Raw genomic sequence first — 19,205 nt, forward strand, 5'->3', positions numbered from 1 at the left:
GAACTTTGTGATGCATCAATGGATGACTTCCAGATCAACTGTCATTTGACACCCGCAGGTGGCCTCAATTGTTAACAGCAGTCCAGGTAATAAAAGTGAAACATTCTCCACAATGGTCTCTTAGTTTTCTGTTCCCTGGTACTGAATGATGCAAGAATCCATATCCACATGAAAAAATGCATCAACATTCATATTTATTCTTAGGTAATGTTGTCACAACGACCCTCGAATTGCAATCCCTATAGGTCCTGTGTATATTGATGTTTCGGTTGGTGTGTACTGGAAAGGAGAAATCTAATATTTTCCAACCATAAATTTCATATTAACGTCAATTCACTTGTAAATTGCACAAAGATTATACTGTAGATTTTCAGCATCAGCGGGTTTATTTATTGCTTGATAAACTTCAATATAGCAATGTTAGAGTGGTTCATTACATAAATAAACGCATATGCGATTATGAAACTAAAATCAACACTGACACTAATGAGGTGACTCGGGAGGCCCCAAGAAATATCATTGGAAATTTGTGGTTTAGAGTCAAACTACGTCCACTATGCATATAGAGGATCTCGCCTGGCACTAGGATGCCCATTGCTTCTCGAAACTTTCTTTACATTTTGTTTTCTCATTCTTTTATGTTTTGCTATTCATTTTTGTATTCATTTTCACTAAACGTTGTGCTATGACTGACTTAGTAATTCCGTGCGGCATGTAAACTCCGTTAAAGTAATCAAAACCTATTATTAGCTACACTTAGAAGAGTTCACAGCGTAACAGTTGCATAATAAACGGCAGCAAGTTAAGAAAGATATGTAAATGACGTCTTACCTGTTCCATTCCCTTAGTTTTATTTTTCTAATTTTATTCGCACTTTTAGCAATATTAGTTGCTAACAATAGGATGCATAGCAACTCTCAGCTCACCGAATTGCTTTGCAACGTTTGTATAGGAATAAGTGTAACGCGTATAAATCATCTGTTGATGACAATGAATTTTTAAGGAATGGTCCACATTTTGTTCTCTATACTTCTATACTGCCACCAATTTTTCGAACTTTAGGCGAAGTTACCTCTCTTTTCTTCCTGTTCCCTTTACCTCTGCTTCTCGCTGCCGCCTGATTCATGAACTACCGACACGATAGCGACAATAATACCTAGTTGATCCTGCCAGTAATAACACACACACACACATACACACACACACACACACACGCACGCACGCACGCACGCGCGCACATACACACACACACACACACCCACACACACACACACACACACACACACTCACATATATATATATAATACTAGGCCGTCAAATAAACCACAAAAATTATTTTCACAAGCTGAAAATATAACTAGTATACTCATTCCTGGGAACAAGAGGAAAACATACACCTAACCAAACACCACAGCCAAAATACAAAGCTCACTTGAGAAAAGATAGTATCAATAGCATAATAGACAAAAAAGCATCTGTTCTTTTAGGCTCAGGACAGCAAACAACTGAGAAAGAAAAGGTTCAAGAAAAAACAACTGTGAAACAGCTGATAGGATAGACCCTAAAATTATTATTTTGTCAAAAAGAAAGAGATGGACCAACTTTGATTATTGATGAAAGGACTAAACTTCAAACCTACACCTACAGTCAGCCATCAGGAATTGGAGGAAGATATCCAAAACGTTTCTCGGAAACTATGACATAGAGTTGTTTACTGATAAATATAATGAGAATGGCGAATCTTTGGCCAAAAATAAATCAAAATTAACCCGGCAAAAGGACGAAATACACATCTAGATCAGTTCACTGATTTCTCTCCAGATTTCCACTGAAGCATAATAGCAACGTCAGACCAAACATTTCAAAACTATAAAAACCTGAGCAACACACAATTACCGTTTCTTGATATAATGTTAATTAAAAGCAACGCCAAAATCACAACTGATATGTATTATAAAAGCACAGAATCACACGAGTACCGAAATTTTAAAATTATGCCACTGAACACACAAAACGCAACATCCCATAATGTCTAGACAAGAAACTTTTATTTTGACTATAGTAGATGATCCAAATACCAGGAACATACGCCTTATAGAGCTGAAAGGATTTCTGCTCAAGCAAAATTATCTTCTCCTACTTAGAGAATATAACATTCAATGAGCAAAAGACATACCTTGTAGAATATCTTAGGGCAAGATGAGAAAGACGAACAAAACACATCAACAAAACACAATACCATTTCTAGTAACGCACAATCTGCCTCACCAAAACACTTTTAACCTTATCAGAACAAATTTGTAAAATTAATAAAACATAATAACTAACATAACCCCTATCTTAAGTGAAAGATAACCACGTGACCTAAAGAAATTATTAACAAAGGCACAATCCAATATGCATGTATGTATATATGTATGTATCTATGTATGTATGTATGTATGTATGCATGTTTGTATGTATGCATGTATGTATGTATGTATGCATGTTTGTATGTATGCATGTATGTATGTATGTATGTATGTATGTATGTATGTAAGGATGGATGGATGCGTGCATGCATGGCTATAATCTTACATGGGTATAATCTTCCAAGCAAATACGGCATATCTTTTTTCGCCTTCCTTACATTCTTCGGAATACGATTTATTTTGGTTCCTTTTAGCTTTTTTATCGAGTATGATTGGCAGACAAGTATGTATATATTTTATTGTATTCATAAATCGCTTATCAAATGGCAATTTGTACACAGATAGAAAATTGCATCATATTTACGCATTCAACTGTGTATATAATTAACGTCCTAAGTTACAAGTATCCATTTGTTTACATGCATATGAAACAAATAAACATTGATTCGGAAGAAGTAAACATTTAGATGCAAATGCATTTAAGTTCTACTGTTGAGAAAATATTCATATTATTTTGAAAAGGAATAACATTTAAAATCTTTACGTTTCGCACACTGTAATACAATTTGCATTACATACTTAGCAAAAAGGAACATTCCTCAGAAAAGACAAGTTACACATGAAAACACAAATAATTATCCTAGTAATAAACAATATATAGCAAAACTATTCTTAAATTTCCGGTATATGTACTTAGTTAATCCTTTCTAATAGAGGTAGAAGGCATCAAACTTCCTGGGAGAGGGTTAGCTTGATTTTATCGCCCCCAGCGCTCAACTGGTTCTAATTTCATCCACAGGGAAAAGAAGAAAGTCAAAGAACTCGACAAAAGTGGAACTCAGAACGTAAAGTTGGGCAATGCATCCAGTTCCCTGCTTTAAATGTACTTAAACGATAAAAACTAAACATACAAATCGCATCGAATGTAGAAGCAGTGGCAGCAGCAGCAGCAGCAGCAATAGTAGTAGTAGTAGTAGTAGTAGTAGTAGTAGCAGTAGTATCAGTAGTAGTAGTAGTAGTAGTAGTAGTAGTAGTAGTAGTAGTAGTAGTACAGCAGCAGCAGCGTTGAAGCAATTCTTGCAGATTTAACACTTCAACCCTTTTCACCGTTTGCTAATTGCATTTGAAGCAATCATAATAGTATTGTCGTTAATGGATTACAAAATAAAGTTCATACCACGAATATAGTAGATGCTTATAAGAAAATAAGTGCCCAAAATAATCCATTTACCTTTTAATTTCTTTCTAATACATCAGATGAGCTTTGAATAGCTTTAGTAATTGGAAAAAGCTTGTACTGATAACAACTTGAATTAGTTCTGTCTCTCTTTTTCAACATAGTAAACGATCAAATTAATTGTGATGGTATTACATTACGTGACAATTTAGATCATCAATTAGACTATTAGAAGATATAAAATTGAAGTAATCCGTAATGTCCAAGAGTTTATCCAGTAAATAACCGTGGGTCAATGGTTTTATTATGCATCAATTTATAGCCACATATTTAAATGAAAGAATGATCGCCCCAATTGATAATAGAGCATCTAAAATTTGATTAGTTTTTGTGAATTTTAAAACAGCGAATTTCATATTCAGAAACATAATTGAATACTTTACAACATGGATGTTTACATAAAATACATGCATAATAAACTGATGAATATTTGGAAAAGCTATAACAATATAACTTCTTTGCTGTAAGTTTTCTTAATGGTGTAATTTGAAGGGAGGTATTTGCAGGTCTTACGAGAATGGTCATCCTAATTTGAAAGCGCTTAACTTGAACAACCGTAATTTGAAGACAGCTAAGATACTTAAATTGTTATATATAGAGAAATGAAGCTATCATGGTTTCGAGTATGCAGAAGAATATGAGCAGTCCAATTGTTCATTCTTACAAGACAAGTCTCCGAACCGAAAGAAGATTAATGGAAAGTTAAGTTAGCTAATGACGTAAACAGGCCGCAAAAGAACTCTGTGATTGCATGTGTAAATAATAATTTAGAAACTAATAAATGATTTTCATTAAAAGCAAGTGGTCAACTTAAGTTGTTTTTGTTGTTAAATTCCTAAACACATGTAGCTGAGGGGATTTATGGTGATAGGTATTCAAACCGCGGCGATTAAATTCTCTTGATTTTACTAGTAGTTTTTACGTTATTCCTTCATACAATACATCTCCTTCGTGACTTACATAATAGCATAAAATTATAGTATGCCATTTACCTGCTGAATGGCGTGCTCACGCTTCCAAATGGAAGAAAACTCCTTTGCTTTGGAATTCTCATAAATATCGTACATAGTCATATATTTCTAAGTCATATTATCTATATATCAAGCTGATTTCAATAAAGTGTTTTAATATTCTTGTATTTCACACAGAATATAATACGCCCACAGCTGTAGGTGGTTGAAATATACTGATAATCTTTACTCAATATATTTATTCTGGGTATTGTGGAGTCTTTACTTAAAGTTTTACAACTTCCCCAGTATATTTTAAAACTACAAGACATTTATTTCATTGTTTACCCTGAACGGAGTGTTTTGACTGAGGATTAATAAACAAAAAGGATATTTATAAGCCAATAGAGGAACCTTATTATTGTTGATCAACGTAATAAATATATCTGTTATATCTCTCACAGATATCTCCCGTTTATATATCATTTAAAGTTATATTGGAATATATCCATCTGACCAAATCTTTAACCATGTCAAAAGCCGGAATCTTCGTCAGTCACTATTATTCGTTTAATTATATCATGATTTGATAAGCTCAATGGTTGTACTGATTGTAGAATGAGCACATTTCAGTGCCCAAGTTGCAGCAGCAACTTCAGTCAAAGTGGATTACTTACAATATTAAATTTTTCGCACGGACGCTGAGAATTAAATTTTTCACTCCAGACAGAAAGTGAACGTAAAATGTTATTCAAAATAATAGAGTAAAAGATGATGGTTGAAATCAGTTTAATAAGTTTGATCCAAAAATATTAGCATCATGGTAAATGACAACTACAACTGTTGGTACTAAATGCTTACTAAGATCCTGAAGCAGATGAGACGTTTTCACGCTCTTCGGGAAAAACACGCGTGATTTTCTGAAGCGAAAATATACAGTGACAGCTATTGTCCAGTACTAGCTTATTAGGTGTGACAATATTATCTGTAGATCGATTCTGGTTTCATATAATAATGATGAATTATGACAGGTCCCTTAAGTTTCCATAGGTTTCGTGTGTGATGTCAAACAATTTATTGAATACTTTTAATAAAATTTGATGTAGAAACATATACAAAATTTCTAGTATTATAGATTGGATGGGTAAATCCGTTTTGTAATGTAAAATTTCATGGACAGAAAATAATAAAGTAGTATATTTTTCTAAATTCTAAATGTTTATTTCGAATTAATCATGAAAAAAATATTCCGGTAAATAGTCTTGCAGGCATATATTTTCGTAGGCGCATCCAATATATAGCTGTTTAATATTCGAGACAAACGTGACAGAAGTATGTACGTACGCTGAAACACTGGGAAATCATTAAAATAAATCGTGCACAGTAAACGGCATCAGGTATTCAAGATGACAACCAAGCAATAGAGCGCTAATAAATACAGCAATTAGGTTCAAGCAGAATATTTATGATGCTTATATATTTTCGACCTCCACGAAAGGAAATCAGTCTTTTGCCGCAGTAGTTTATGGTACAATGCAAATTAATAATAATAAATCAATGACTGGGGGTTGAAATAAAATTCTCACGAGGACTGGTGCTACTGTTTTAACTCTAAAGCTAATTTTACTGTTAAAATGAACATAAACATGACAAGTGGAACCCATATAACGTGAGTTCACATAGGCCGTTATTTATGTTACCTGAAAACGTTACCTTTCGGACAACTTTTATTTAGAGCGTTAAATACAAAGAAATAACTTAAACATCTATACCAGCTGACACAAAGATTCTACTGAAATTACTAAGGTAGACAAACCGCCACAAGTCACTTGGAATTCTGTTTTATAATATATGTATGTCTGTGTGTATGTGTGCGTATCTATGTATTATGTGTACGGGTATACATGTAAGCACCAATGTATATACACGAGTTTGTGTTGTGTGTATGTGTATATACTCGTGTGTATGTGTATATACTTGTGTGTGTGTATGTACGTGTGCATGTCTGTCGTGAACGTATTTACATTTTATTTATTAGATTTCATCCTACTAAGAAGAAACGAGTTTTTGAACCGAAGAATAAAAGCTTCAACAACGGAATTTGGATAAGAGAAACGATAACGCTTACATACTGAACTGTAGGGAAATTTTACCTATTGTCACTGTTGCACTTCTATGTGTATAATATGTACATCTCCAAGTATGTATTATGCGTATATATATTTACATGTATATATATATGCACAAATATATTCATAGACAAAAACACACCCACACATACGCGCGTACACCTATGCACACATTTACCTAAATCATAAATCAACTTAAACTATTCTACAAACTCTCCCAAATAATATTAATTTTTCATGGAATTTTTCTAGAGAAATCGCTGCATTGACTTAAAAGAAATTAATTAGCAAGCTTGTTTAAATAATTGTTGCACAAAATACAGACACCTCAGTCAATTGTTGCAGACATATCCTACAATAGGATTGAATTATTGAAATGATACATCAATAAAGTATAGTCAGCTACATTTGTATCGTAAATATTGCTCAAGGAGTGGCTGATTAGGCGCCAGGTTAAGAGTGGGGAACTTTTAATTTTTCTGTTACTTCGTATGTTTGTGTCTTTGATTGACTAAAAATAATAAAGTAATATACATAACAAAATTGAATAAAATAACTAGATAATAATAAAATATAAAGATAAAATAAGAATAGGATACATAGACAAATTGTGTAACAAAATATATTGAACTCCTTAGATGTTAATTATGGTGAGTTTGACTATCAACATTTTGTGTTATAGCATTGAACATCATAGCCATTGGGGCTCGCTTTTTCCTCGGTGGAGTGAATGTATGTCTACATGTCTGCATTTGTGTGTGTGGGTGTGTGTATGTAACAGAGAGTGTGTTGGTGTGTGGTTGTTTGTGTGCGTTTGTGTATGTAATGCATGTAGGTTTACGTGCGTGTTTTCCTGTCATAAAATAAAATTAGATTTGTTTAACATGAAATTTAAGTCCCGACTTATCGGATCCGCACCCATCCAGGAACTTCAAAGTAATCCAACTTCATGAAGTAAGCCATCATCAGATTCCTGGGTGTCTGTTATTCGTTTAGGGATGTAGGAATAAATATAACTCTGAAAGTTCAAGAGTATTTAAGTGAATGTTTAAAGTATAGCTGCAATAGACATCAGATACTAGATTGAAATATTTACTCCAGGAACTGATAACTTTTGAAAAATTAGAAATGCATACACACATACACACACATATGAAGGAGCATGCCTGAAGGCACATAAAGAAGAAGAGTTGCTACTCCACCGTATTCTTTTCTTTTCCACCAGGTTTACACATATTAATACGTGCCTATGTCCATGCGTGGGATTATAGGCGTATGTCTTCGTAAAGTCTGTGCGTTTCTTCATCAATATATGGGATTTTTTTTTTATGTTGATATAATTAATCTTAACCTATTCAAGTTTCAGTACCTCTCTCATCAAACTAATTTATCGCACATCAAAGGAAATTAATTGATCTGGATTATAAAATGGATATTTATTGCCGTTGCTATTTTACTCCAATTAATATTTCTTTTCTAATTACACGTCCTTTGAGAGCCGTTATTCCTACCATAACTATCCCATCTCATTTTCAAAGATTATATGAAGTATTATATTATCTGATACGTTCTTTATTTTAAGACGAATGTTTTCGCCTTTCAGGAGGTTTACCTGCTAGATTTTGTAAGTAGAAACTCAGACTAAAGGGTCTTTTCTTGCTACTTATTGTTATGGTATATTTTTGTTGCTCCTCTCACCATTGATTGTGTCACTAGTAGGGTGAGTTAAACAAAATTAAATTCTGTGAAGTTCCAGTTATTAGCATCCGGGTGTTTTACTTCTCCGTGGATAAAGTTTATTTATATGATAAAATATATTGCTTCTATATAATTTATAATGCATAATTGCATTATGTATGAAATAAATGACAGGCCTGCTTTTTATTATACTTTGAAATTCCCTGAGAAGCCCTGTCGATCGCTCATTTATCAATGTTCAAGTGCTTCGCTAGTCTTTAATATGCCATCGATTGGATAAAGAAACACCAATATAAATTACACTAATACTTCGATTTCTTTAAAATAACAATTACTCTACTAATGCAAACTACCTAATCCAGTTTGAAATATTACAAATTGCACTGCAAAGTTCACATAGAATGCCACTTGCACTACATCTTACTAAATCTTCCCTTCCCCCAACCATTTACTTTAACACTTCTAAAAAATACTTCTCACCCCATCTATCTAATGATTTCTTTCCCAGACGAATAACAAATATTCCAAACGTTATATTCTTTTACAATTCACAGCAAATCAACTTCACAAAATCTTTTATAAACTCGTCCAACTATTATTAATTTTTCATAGAATTCTCTCTTGAGTATACGATGCACCGACTTAAAACTAATTAATTAACACGCTTGTTTAAATAATCGTTACACAATATACAAACACCTCAGTCAATTACGGCAGACATATCGCAGAATAGGATTAAATTATTGCAATGAGACATCGATACTACATATTTAGCTATAGTTATATCTCAAGTATCAAATACGGAGTGATGTAATAGGCGCCAATTTATGAGGATTGTGAATATTTTCATTGTTTGTGTGTCTTTGTTTGCAATTTGCTAATAAGTATTACTGTAAAATATGATAAAGAGCTAAATTAAATTTCAAAGACAGAAAAAGAAGAAAAGCAAATATGAACAAAAATTTTAAACCGCATACATAGTGCACAAAATATCGGATTCAATAAATTTCATTATGATGAACTTCGTTAAAACTTGTATGATACAGGGAAATAAAACTGAGTGCAATACAGCAAATGTGATTTGTTCCCTTCCTCTGGGATTGCATAACTAGCGTTGCATGTAAGCCAAAAATCGCGTTTGTGTATGTGTGTTTGTGCATGCATATATGCTCACGCATATATATATATATATATATATATATATATATATACATATGCATATACTGTCATACATACATACATACATACATATATACATATATGTATACACACACACAAACACACACATATATATATATATATATATATATATATATATATGTGTGTGTGTGTGTGTTGTGTGTGTGTGTGTATGTATGTATGTATATATGTATGTATGTATGTATGTATGTATATATATATATATATAAATGTATGTATGTTTGCATGTATATGTATGAATGTAGGAATAGACGTAAGTGTATAAATACGTGTATATATATGCACATGTAAAAATATATATGCGTGAGTGTATGCGTGTGTGCATTTATGTATCCGCGTGTGTATGCATCTATGTATGTAGAGAATATGTATGCAAGCATTCACATGTTAAGAGAGGAAAGAATCGCCGATGACACTTTGCAGGCCTCTGAGTTTGGTGAAGGATGATGCACTCATACAGAGCCCGGATGCTATGTATGAAAGAAAAGAAAATGATCCAATAATCACCAGTTAGACAATGGAATATAAATTTAGTTTAGGAATATATAATGAAACATATTTACGCAAGTTGCCACATATTAAGAGCAAAAGCACATATATGTAGTCATCAAAGTTCTGTTGTTTTAGAATTTGAAAATCGAGACGATATATGCATTAAATGTTACCACAATAATTATTACAATGAAGCAGTTACAGACAATATACTCGCAGTAAATTTGAGTCTTTTTTTTCTAGTACGAATACATTATAAGTTACGTTGCATAATTTCGAAAAAGATACAGCTATTCGCTTTATGTTTATCAAATATGGTCATTAGATATAATGCTCTAAAGGTCATGCGTTACACAATTAAAATAGAACGCAAGACTAAATGCCTCATAGTAAACATATTATTTTCATCAGTCTTTATTCAAATCTCTTCAACATTTGCATAATATATATATATATATATATATATATATATATATATATATATATATATATATATATATATATATATATATATATATATATATATATATAAGTAATTTTTTCCTAATATAAATGCTCATGATGCTGCAATAAACCTTTCAATATATATGTAGTTTCGGATGATAAACATGTGTACGTCTACATTTTATATACATAAAATCCAATCTAATATACCTATATATATATATATATATATATATATATATATATATATATATATATATATATATATATATATATATATATATATATATATATATATATATATATATATATATATATATATATATATATATATATATATATATATATATATATGTATGTATATATATATGTATATATATTTATACATACACATATATATATATACGTAACTATACCATAAAGATAGATAGATAAACAGATAGATAGGCAGACAGAGAGACAGAGAAGTAGACAGACAGACAGAGAGACAGACAGACAGACAGACAAACAGACAGACAGTCAGACAGACAGATAGATAAATAGATAGATAGATAGATAGATAGATAGATAGATAGATAGATAGATAGACGTCACATTGCATAAATATTATTGAAACCATAATATTGGCGTTCAAATTACTATTTCTAACTGAGGCATATCCTCACCATTTCAGAGCATAATCGATAAGATCAATTCATATTAATGAAATCGATTATGCACAGAATTCAACTCAAATGGATAGTTTCTTTATTCAATTGAACATGGCATTTTTCTAGGAATTAGTCAAATAAAATATATTAGCAAATTCATGGTAGGAAGGACATACATATATGACTTTATACTCGAGGTAAGTTTTGTTCTGATATTTATAGTTGGATTGGTAAAGACTTTTGTTTTCGTAAAAAATGTGATGCGGTAATAATTTTGGAGAACCACGTCTCCGAGATCAAATTCTGTGGATGTTAAATACATGTGCATCAATCCTTCAGAGTTATCACTAGAAATACAAGCTGAATATCAAAGTCCTTAAAATGACTTTAATCGCCCTTAAAATTTAAGAGTATGTTTCTGTGTTTTAAATCCTGCTTCATCATTATATCAGGTCATCCCATAAGTTCTGTCTGATTTTACCTTTTTAAAAATTGAATGAAACTTAATAGTATTTTAGAGTGTCTAATGGAATTTAAAAAAAAAATGTTGTGCATTTGTGTACATTTAAAATAATTAAATATTATTTTAAAGAATAATAGACTTAACATTTCTGTGGAAGTATCCAAAGAGCATTTGAGGTACATAATGCTTTATGAGTACAAAAAAGGAAACTCTGAAGCCGTAGCTACTCGAAACATATACTCAGTTTATGTGAAAGAATGCTTGAATGAAAGAACATGCAGAAGATGGCTTGCAAAATTCAGAAGTGCAGATTTCAGCCTTGAAAATGAAGATCGAACAGGACGTCCAATTGAGTTTGATGAAAATCTCTCTGAGGCATTACTTGAAGAAAACCCTGCATTATCAGTTGAAAAATTGGCAATAAAGCTTAGATCAAACCATACAACTGCTCATCGTCATCTTCAACAACTTGGAAATGTTCCTAAACTTGGAAAATGGGTGGCTCATGAATTGTCCGGAAGCAACCGCAAATCCCGAGTTGCCATCTGCTCTTCTCTCCATTCTAGCGAACTCATTTCACCCTTTCTTGATAGACACGTAACTGGTGACGAAAAATAGATATTCTATCGAAATGTTAATCGATGTAAACAGCGGCTTGGTAAAAGGGGAAAAGCTCAACCACAACCGTGAAGGGAACTTTATGGGTAAAAGGTTCTCTCTATCTGGTGGGATTACAAAGGAGTAATTCACTTTGAAATGTTACCACATAATGCAACAATCAATGCTCAAGTCTACTGTCAGCAATTAGAGCGTTTGAACCAAGCTTTGAAGAAAAAAAAAACCCCGCTTTAATGAATCGAATTGGAGTGATGTTTCATCAGGACAATGCACCACCCGAGACTCCAAAGATCAATCACAGAAGATCGAAGAGCTTGGTTGGGAAAAAATCCCTCATCCACCATATTCTCCCTTGCTCCTTCAGAATACCATTTGTTTCGTAGTTTAGAGAATCATTTGGGGGTCATAACTTTCGCAATCCAAGAGGAGGTCGAAACTGACATTTCAGAGTTCTTCGCTTTGAAACCAAACGAGTTTTACACTGATGGGAGTAAAAAGCTTGCAAACAGATAGAAGGAAGTCATAGATAATCCGGGAAAGTATATTGATGACTAAATTTCAATTAAATATAATACTCGATCACTTGCAATATTTTTCTTACTTCTTTACTCATCTAAAATCTGACCTTCCTCACTTAAATCACATAGAGCTATTATTATTTTTTTCCTCAAGGTTCTTCTTTTGTTTTAGCTGTATCTCTTATGTTGTTTGTCTTTCCGACTTCCTGGCCTTTTTTTCAAGTTCTCTTGTAATCTCTTCTACCTGTCATTCAATTTCTTCTCCTCATAGCATTTGTTTGATCTATTAATCTTTCCTCGGTTATTTTAAACATACCTTTCTCTACCCAAAGTGACAATATCCATTTTCTATAGCTCCCCGTTTTAGGTTCACTTTCTAAATAGCACTGCATCACTATCCTGATTTCTTCACTGGTCCACTTCCTAGTCCTTACTCTATTATCTGCTGATGCTGTATTAGGAAAACAACTGTAGTCAGTTTGCATCTTCACTGAAACACTGCCGAGCGAGAGGCATTGCCTTAAACGTCCGTTATTTTCGCTGTTACAATCAGAGTTTCTTCCGAAACTACTGTCTCTCATAAACCGTGATAAGGTAACGTTCGTCACCAACGTCATCACCACTATTGCTTTTCGATATCTGATAGTTTCAAGCAACTTTCTATTGTGACATCTACTGAACCTTTGTGCTGGTGTTGTAGTGTGTGCTGCATGTTTTGGGCGGGGATGGTTTTTTTCTCTTTTTGTTGGATTTGTTATGGCTTCCTTTTTAAAGTGTTTATTTTTTTAAATGAACACCGCACATGGACACGTGTTGATGTTTTTTTTTTCGTAGTTATTGATGTATCAGTGAGAGGCCGAGAAGAAACAGCAATGTGCAAATATATAGACGTCTTGTATAAATATTGAATTATATGGATTTGCAATTTAAATATTTTAGTTGCAGATTTCCAGTTTTCGTATAGAAATATTGCACTTTTTATATTTTTACGCACGTGTTGTCTCAGGGGAAGCTAATTGTTGTATACATATATACTCCTGATAAGAAAAATATTTCAGTTCCTTCAGTTGGCTTGCTATAAGATAGAGTTTACTTTCATTGTTTTTGCGGATTCTTATCTCTTGCATCGTGAGACTTTCAGATTTAATCTATCTCCCCGGAAATTCATTGACACACATCAATACCGTTTGGTATTCGCTGCAATATTCTCTTCTTCTTCTTCTTCTTCTTCTTATTCTTCTTCTTCTTCTTCTTCTTCTTCTTCTTCTTCTTCCTTTTCTTCTTCCTTTTCTTCTTCTTCTTCTTCTTCTTCTTCTTCTTCTTCTTCTTCTTCTTCTCCTTCTTCTTCTTCTTGTTATTATTATTATTATTATTATTATGAAAATATACGATAGGGCAACATATACGAAGCACAGTATAATCACCAGGACTACCCGGCACATGCATCACGACCATATGCGCGTAATATGGTGATCTCATAGCAAGATAAACAGCGCATGACCGTGCAGGTGGGACCCAATTAGAATAGTCTTCAGGTTGAGTAGCCGTCCATCCCGTTCAAATGGTCCCTGAGTAAGGGTTATTTAAGTATGAGAAACGAGACACCCGTGTTTCCGAAGGTGAATTATCCAAAACCCAAAGAATTTCTCTCAATATATGGCTATGATGGTCTCCCACTACTTCTGCTCATGATCAGAGATGCACACATCGTCAGCCACTAAGGGACATGCTCAACTGGTTACGGTCAAGCGACTGGCAAGCAAATCTGTGGTATTATGCAGAATATTTGCTGTAGCCCATCTTTTACACCAAGAGAAAACGATGTGCATGATAAAACTTCCAATCAGTTAGAATCAGAAACCATGAGAGTCACTGCTTTGTACTGGATCAGGACATTTTATTATTATTATCATCATCATCACCGTCGTCGTCATCATCATCATCATCGTCGTCGTCGTCGTTGTCGTTGTTGTCCTTGAACAGTTTCTGACGATGAAGATGCACTCCGGTGCCTGCTGTTCACTGCTGCATTATTTCACGTTGTGAGACTTAAAAAATTATTATTGTTATTATTTTATTGTCTTTGCACAGCTTCTAACGCTGGACCTGTACTACGTTGTCAGCTGTTCACTACCAGTGAACAAAGGTAACACCCCTTACTTTTCGAGCATCATCCGGAGTATTGGAGCAGTTCCAAGCAGTGCAGTGTTCTGCAAGTGCTCCACTCTTCTTGCAGCCCTTATTTGTTTCATGTACTTCTCAAGATTTTTACTCATTGTTCCCAGGTCTTCGGCAAATATTGGTACTACTACCACCTTCTTCAGCGACCACAACTTCTTAACCTCTCAAGCTAACCTGTCTTATCTATCGACTTTTCTTTCTTCACTATCGCATACCTTGTTGTCATCCGGACATGCTATATCTATGATCCAGTATCGTTTACTTTCTTTCTCAATTAACTCTATGTCTGGTTTCCTATTCCCTATCTCGTGGTCGCACTGAATCATAAAATCCCATAGAATCATTGCATTATCATTTCCGATGATGACTTCGGGTTTATGTTCGTACCAGTTTTTTGCTTTGTTGCTCTTTGATGATGATTATTATTATTATTATTATTATTATTATTATTATTATTATTATTATTATTATTATTATTATTATTATTATTTAGTGATGTTTCTTTTGTCTGAGATTAGAGTTATATTTGCTCGAGGCTGTCTCCATACGTCTAGGCAATAAATCAATGAATAAATAGAAAAGTATTTTTCACTAGAAAGACTGAGTGATCCATTTGATTTCAAGGTTTTCTGTGTATAATTGGATGGAAAAGGAAACGTATTAAGTAAAATTATAGAAAGAAAAAAAAAAAGAATATGTGTAGGTCAAACCACTTGAAACTAAAAAGGAAATGCGCATAGAAGTGAAAAACATTTATTTGAAACAAGTTTCAAGTAAAATTTGCTCTGAAATATATATCAGAAGAAATATGAGAAATAAAAAATAAGATTTGATGCAAAAATAAGGAAAAGTGAGAAGGAAGGAAATTATATCTCAACTGCAATTTTCAAGATACTTTTGCGGCTTTTATAATATTTCTTTTCTTTTTGCTATTGGTTTGCAGTGCCTACATTGATTAAAATTTCCACATATTCATCCATTTATAGAACAACATTTCGTTTCTATTTTGCATACATGCGTCGTATTTTTCCTAAATTTATTGCTCTTCATAGCGTATTCTTTTTATTTGCTATTTGTAAATGCTATTTTTCCTTTTCCTCCACTCTTATACCCTTCATCATCTTTTCTTCCACGTGTTTTAAATTTTCCTTCTTTATTTTCTTCATTACCCTCTACTTTTCATATTTCTTCTTCTTCTTCTTCTTCTTCTTCTTCTTCTTCTTCTTCTTCTTCTTCTCATTATCATCATCGTCATCATCATCATCATTATTATGATTATTATTATTATTATTGTTGCTGTTGTTGTTGTTGCAGTTGTTGTTGTCGTTGTTGTTGTTGCTGTTGTTGTTGTTTTTGTTTTGTTAATTTTATTCGGGTGTTGAGGAGGCAGAATCGGAAGCATACCTTGAGCCATTTTGTCCCCTTTTTACATTCTGAGTTCAAATTCCACTGAGGTCAACTTTCCCTTTCATTCTTTCGGGTTCGATGCAATAAGTACGAGCTGATTTCTGGTGTCGATGTAATCGACTTAATCCTACCGAAGAAATCGCTGGGCATGCGCTAAACTTTGAAATCATAAACATAATCATCATCATTATCATTATCGTTCGGTGACGCAAGCGTCTCAACAAGAACCCAAAACTGAATATCAATAAAAAAATGTTTCATTACAAGGTGTGCTAAGGTAGCGACGCAGCAAAATAATGGTTGACGAAGGCGTGCCTGCGTGGTAAGGAGATAACTCCCCAACTGCATGGTTCCGGCTTCAGATAAATAAATAAACTCCCACATCTCCAAAGTAATATTAATACCGACGTGGATTATAACATCGCAAGACAATCACGTAGAGGTTCAGAAATAAAGGGAAAAACAAAAGAAATTAATTGTGATTCCATATATTTCGTTTTGCAGAATAGAGAATAGCGATCATTTCCACACGAGTGGGCGAGTGAGCTAGAGAGATAGGGGGAGCGAAAGAGATGTAGAGTGAGAGCTAATAAATAGATAACCACTCACGTTAAAATACATTTATAAAGGGGTAAATACAGTAAGTAATGTAGGTTTGGAATTTTATTACAATAGTGCCCAAGACGTCCATCGAAATACGCTTATCAAACTGCATATACATATACATATAAATACACACACACACACACACACACACACACACACACACACACACATATATATATATATATATATATATATATATATATATATATATATATACGTATATCTGTGTGTGTGTTGTGTGTGTGCGTAAGAGATTGTGTATGAATGCTTTCACAAGCACTCTCATGTGTGCGCGCGCAATGCATATCCACACAGGTGTACACAAAAGATGTATAACTCAACCAGACATACCCGCTTGTTTAACATGGTTAAATAGTTTGCTAACATACGCGTGCGATCATTCATTTATTTAGGTACTTGTGTAATTGCATTGCAAACATCACAGAGCCTCCTCACCTTCATTTTAAACTCTCCAGCGTATTCAGCATTTGAGAGCTGAAGACGGACAAAGAGAGAACCACACCATCAGTCCGCCTGTATTGGTTACAGCTGAAGAGATTGATGCGTCATAGGTTACCAATTTCAGGTGAACAACACTCAACCGCGACCAAGAATTTAACATTAATTTTATGATCATTAGTCAGCCACCCCGATTAATGAACCACATGACTTCACAATATATCTGTAGTGTCTAAGGCGGCTAGCTTGCAGAAACGTTAGCACGCCGGGAGAAGTGCTTAGCGGTGTTTTGTTTGTCTTTGCGTTCTGAGTTCAAATTCTGCCAAGTTCATCTGTGCATTTCATCCTTTCGGGCGTCGATAAATTAAGTACCATTTGCATACTGGGGTCGATCTAGTCTACTGGCCCTCTCCCCCAAACTTTTGGGCTTTGAACCTAGAGGAGAAAAGAATATGTGTTTAACGTTTGTATGTATGAAAGTAAAACTTTTAATCCTTTTCTTTTCGCGCATAGACTAAAGGTCAGTCCATTAGTGCCAATGTTTAACCTACTTGGCTCAGTCAATATTGCATGCATTCAGACATAAGTGCATACGCATGTAATTGTATCTTTGGCCTCATGAGTAGCTAGCGAAGTACCCGAGGTTGAGTAATTGTTACATTAGACCATCTGCTAGATAAGAAACTTATTTAGCCAACATTTTACCTGTTCCACTCCTTCAATTTTATATATATATATATATATATATATATATATATATATATATATATATATATATATATATATATATATATATATATATATACATGTACATTATATATATATATATATATATATATATATATATATATATATATATACATGTACATTATATATATGTATATATATATATATATATATATATATATATATATATATATATATATATATATATATATATATACATATTCTTTTATTTGTTTCAGTCATTTGACTGTGGCCATGCTGGACCATCGCCTTTATTCGAGCAAATCGATTCCAGGACTTATTCGTGGTAAGCCTAGTACTTGTTACAACGGTCTGTTTTGCCGAACCGCTAGATATGTGGACGTAAACACATCACCGACGGCTGTCAGGTGATATAGGGGGACAAACCCAGACACGCAAGCATATACACACGTATACATATGTATATCAAATGGTCTTCTTTCAGTTTCTATCTACCAAATCCACTCAGAAGGCTGTGGTCAGCCTCATACAGAAAAGGATATGACGAAAAAAAATATGAAAAACAAGGAGGGGTATTAGGCTGATGCTCGGGAAAATCAAGGTGTCTTTTACGTTTCGAGCCTACGCTCCTCAACAGAAAAGAATATGAGAGAATAAAGAGAGAATTTTTTAAAAAAATGCTTTTATCGGTCATGCATGGCGATTGATTGGAAAAATGGTTTGACAGGAGAGGTAGAAAGAAAGGGAGATAATAAAGTATTGATGATCCAAAACGAAGGTGCACGTGCCTGTGTATGTATGTGAGAATGTGTAAGCGATTGTGTCTGGATAGAGGCTAGTGACTTTGACGTGTGTGAATGTGTGCGTGTGTAAGTATGTGCGTCTGCAATGTGTGGGTGTGTGGATGATGGTGTGTGAGTGTCCAGATGGTGGTATATGGTTGTACCGATGATGGTTTTTGGTGTGGATGCCGGGAATGGTTGAGTGCTGGTGTGTGTGGGTGGTGTGATGTGTCGTGGTGCTGTGTGGCGTGG

At 33.7% G+C, this 19,205-nt stretch overlaps 1 protein-coding gene across 3 annotated transcripts in view; it reads right to left on the minus strand.

Annotated features, from left to right (window-relative positions):
• LOC106874384 (glutamate receptor ionotropic, kainate 2) overlaps positions 1-19,205 on the minus strand; it is a 952,973-nt gene that overhangs the window by 721,879 nt on the left and 211,889 nt on the right. The window lies entirely within an intron of this gene.

The sequence above is a fragment of the Octopus bimaculoides genome, chromosome 2 (genome assembly GCF_046866305.1).
Source record: "Octopus bimaculoides isolate indiv1 chromosome 2, ASM4686630v1, whole genome shotgun sequence".
NCBI classification, from domain to species: domain Eukaryota; kingdom Metazoa; phylum Mollusca; class Cephalopoda; order Octopoda; family Octopodidae; genus Octopus; species Octopus bimaculoides.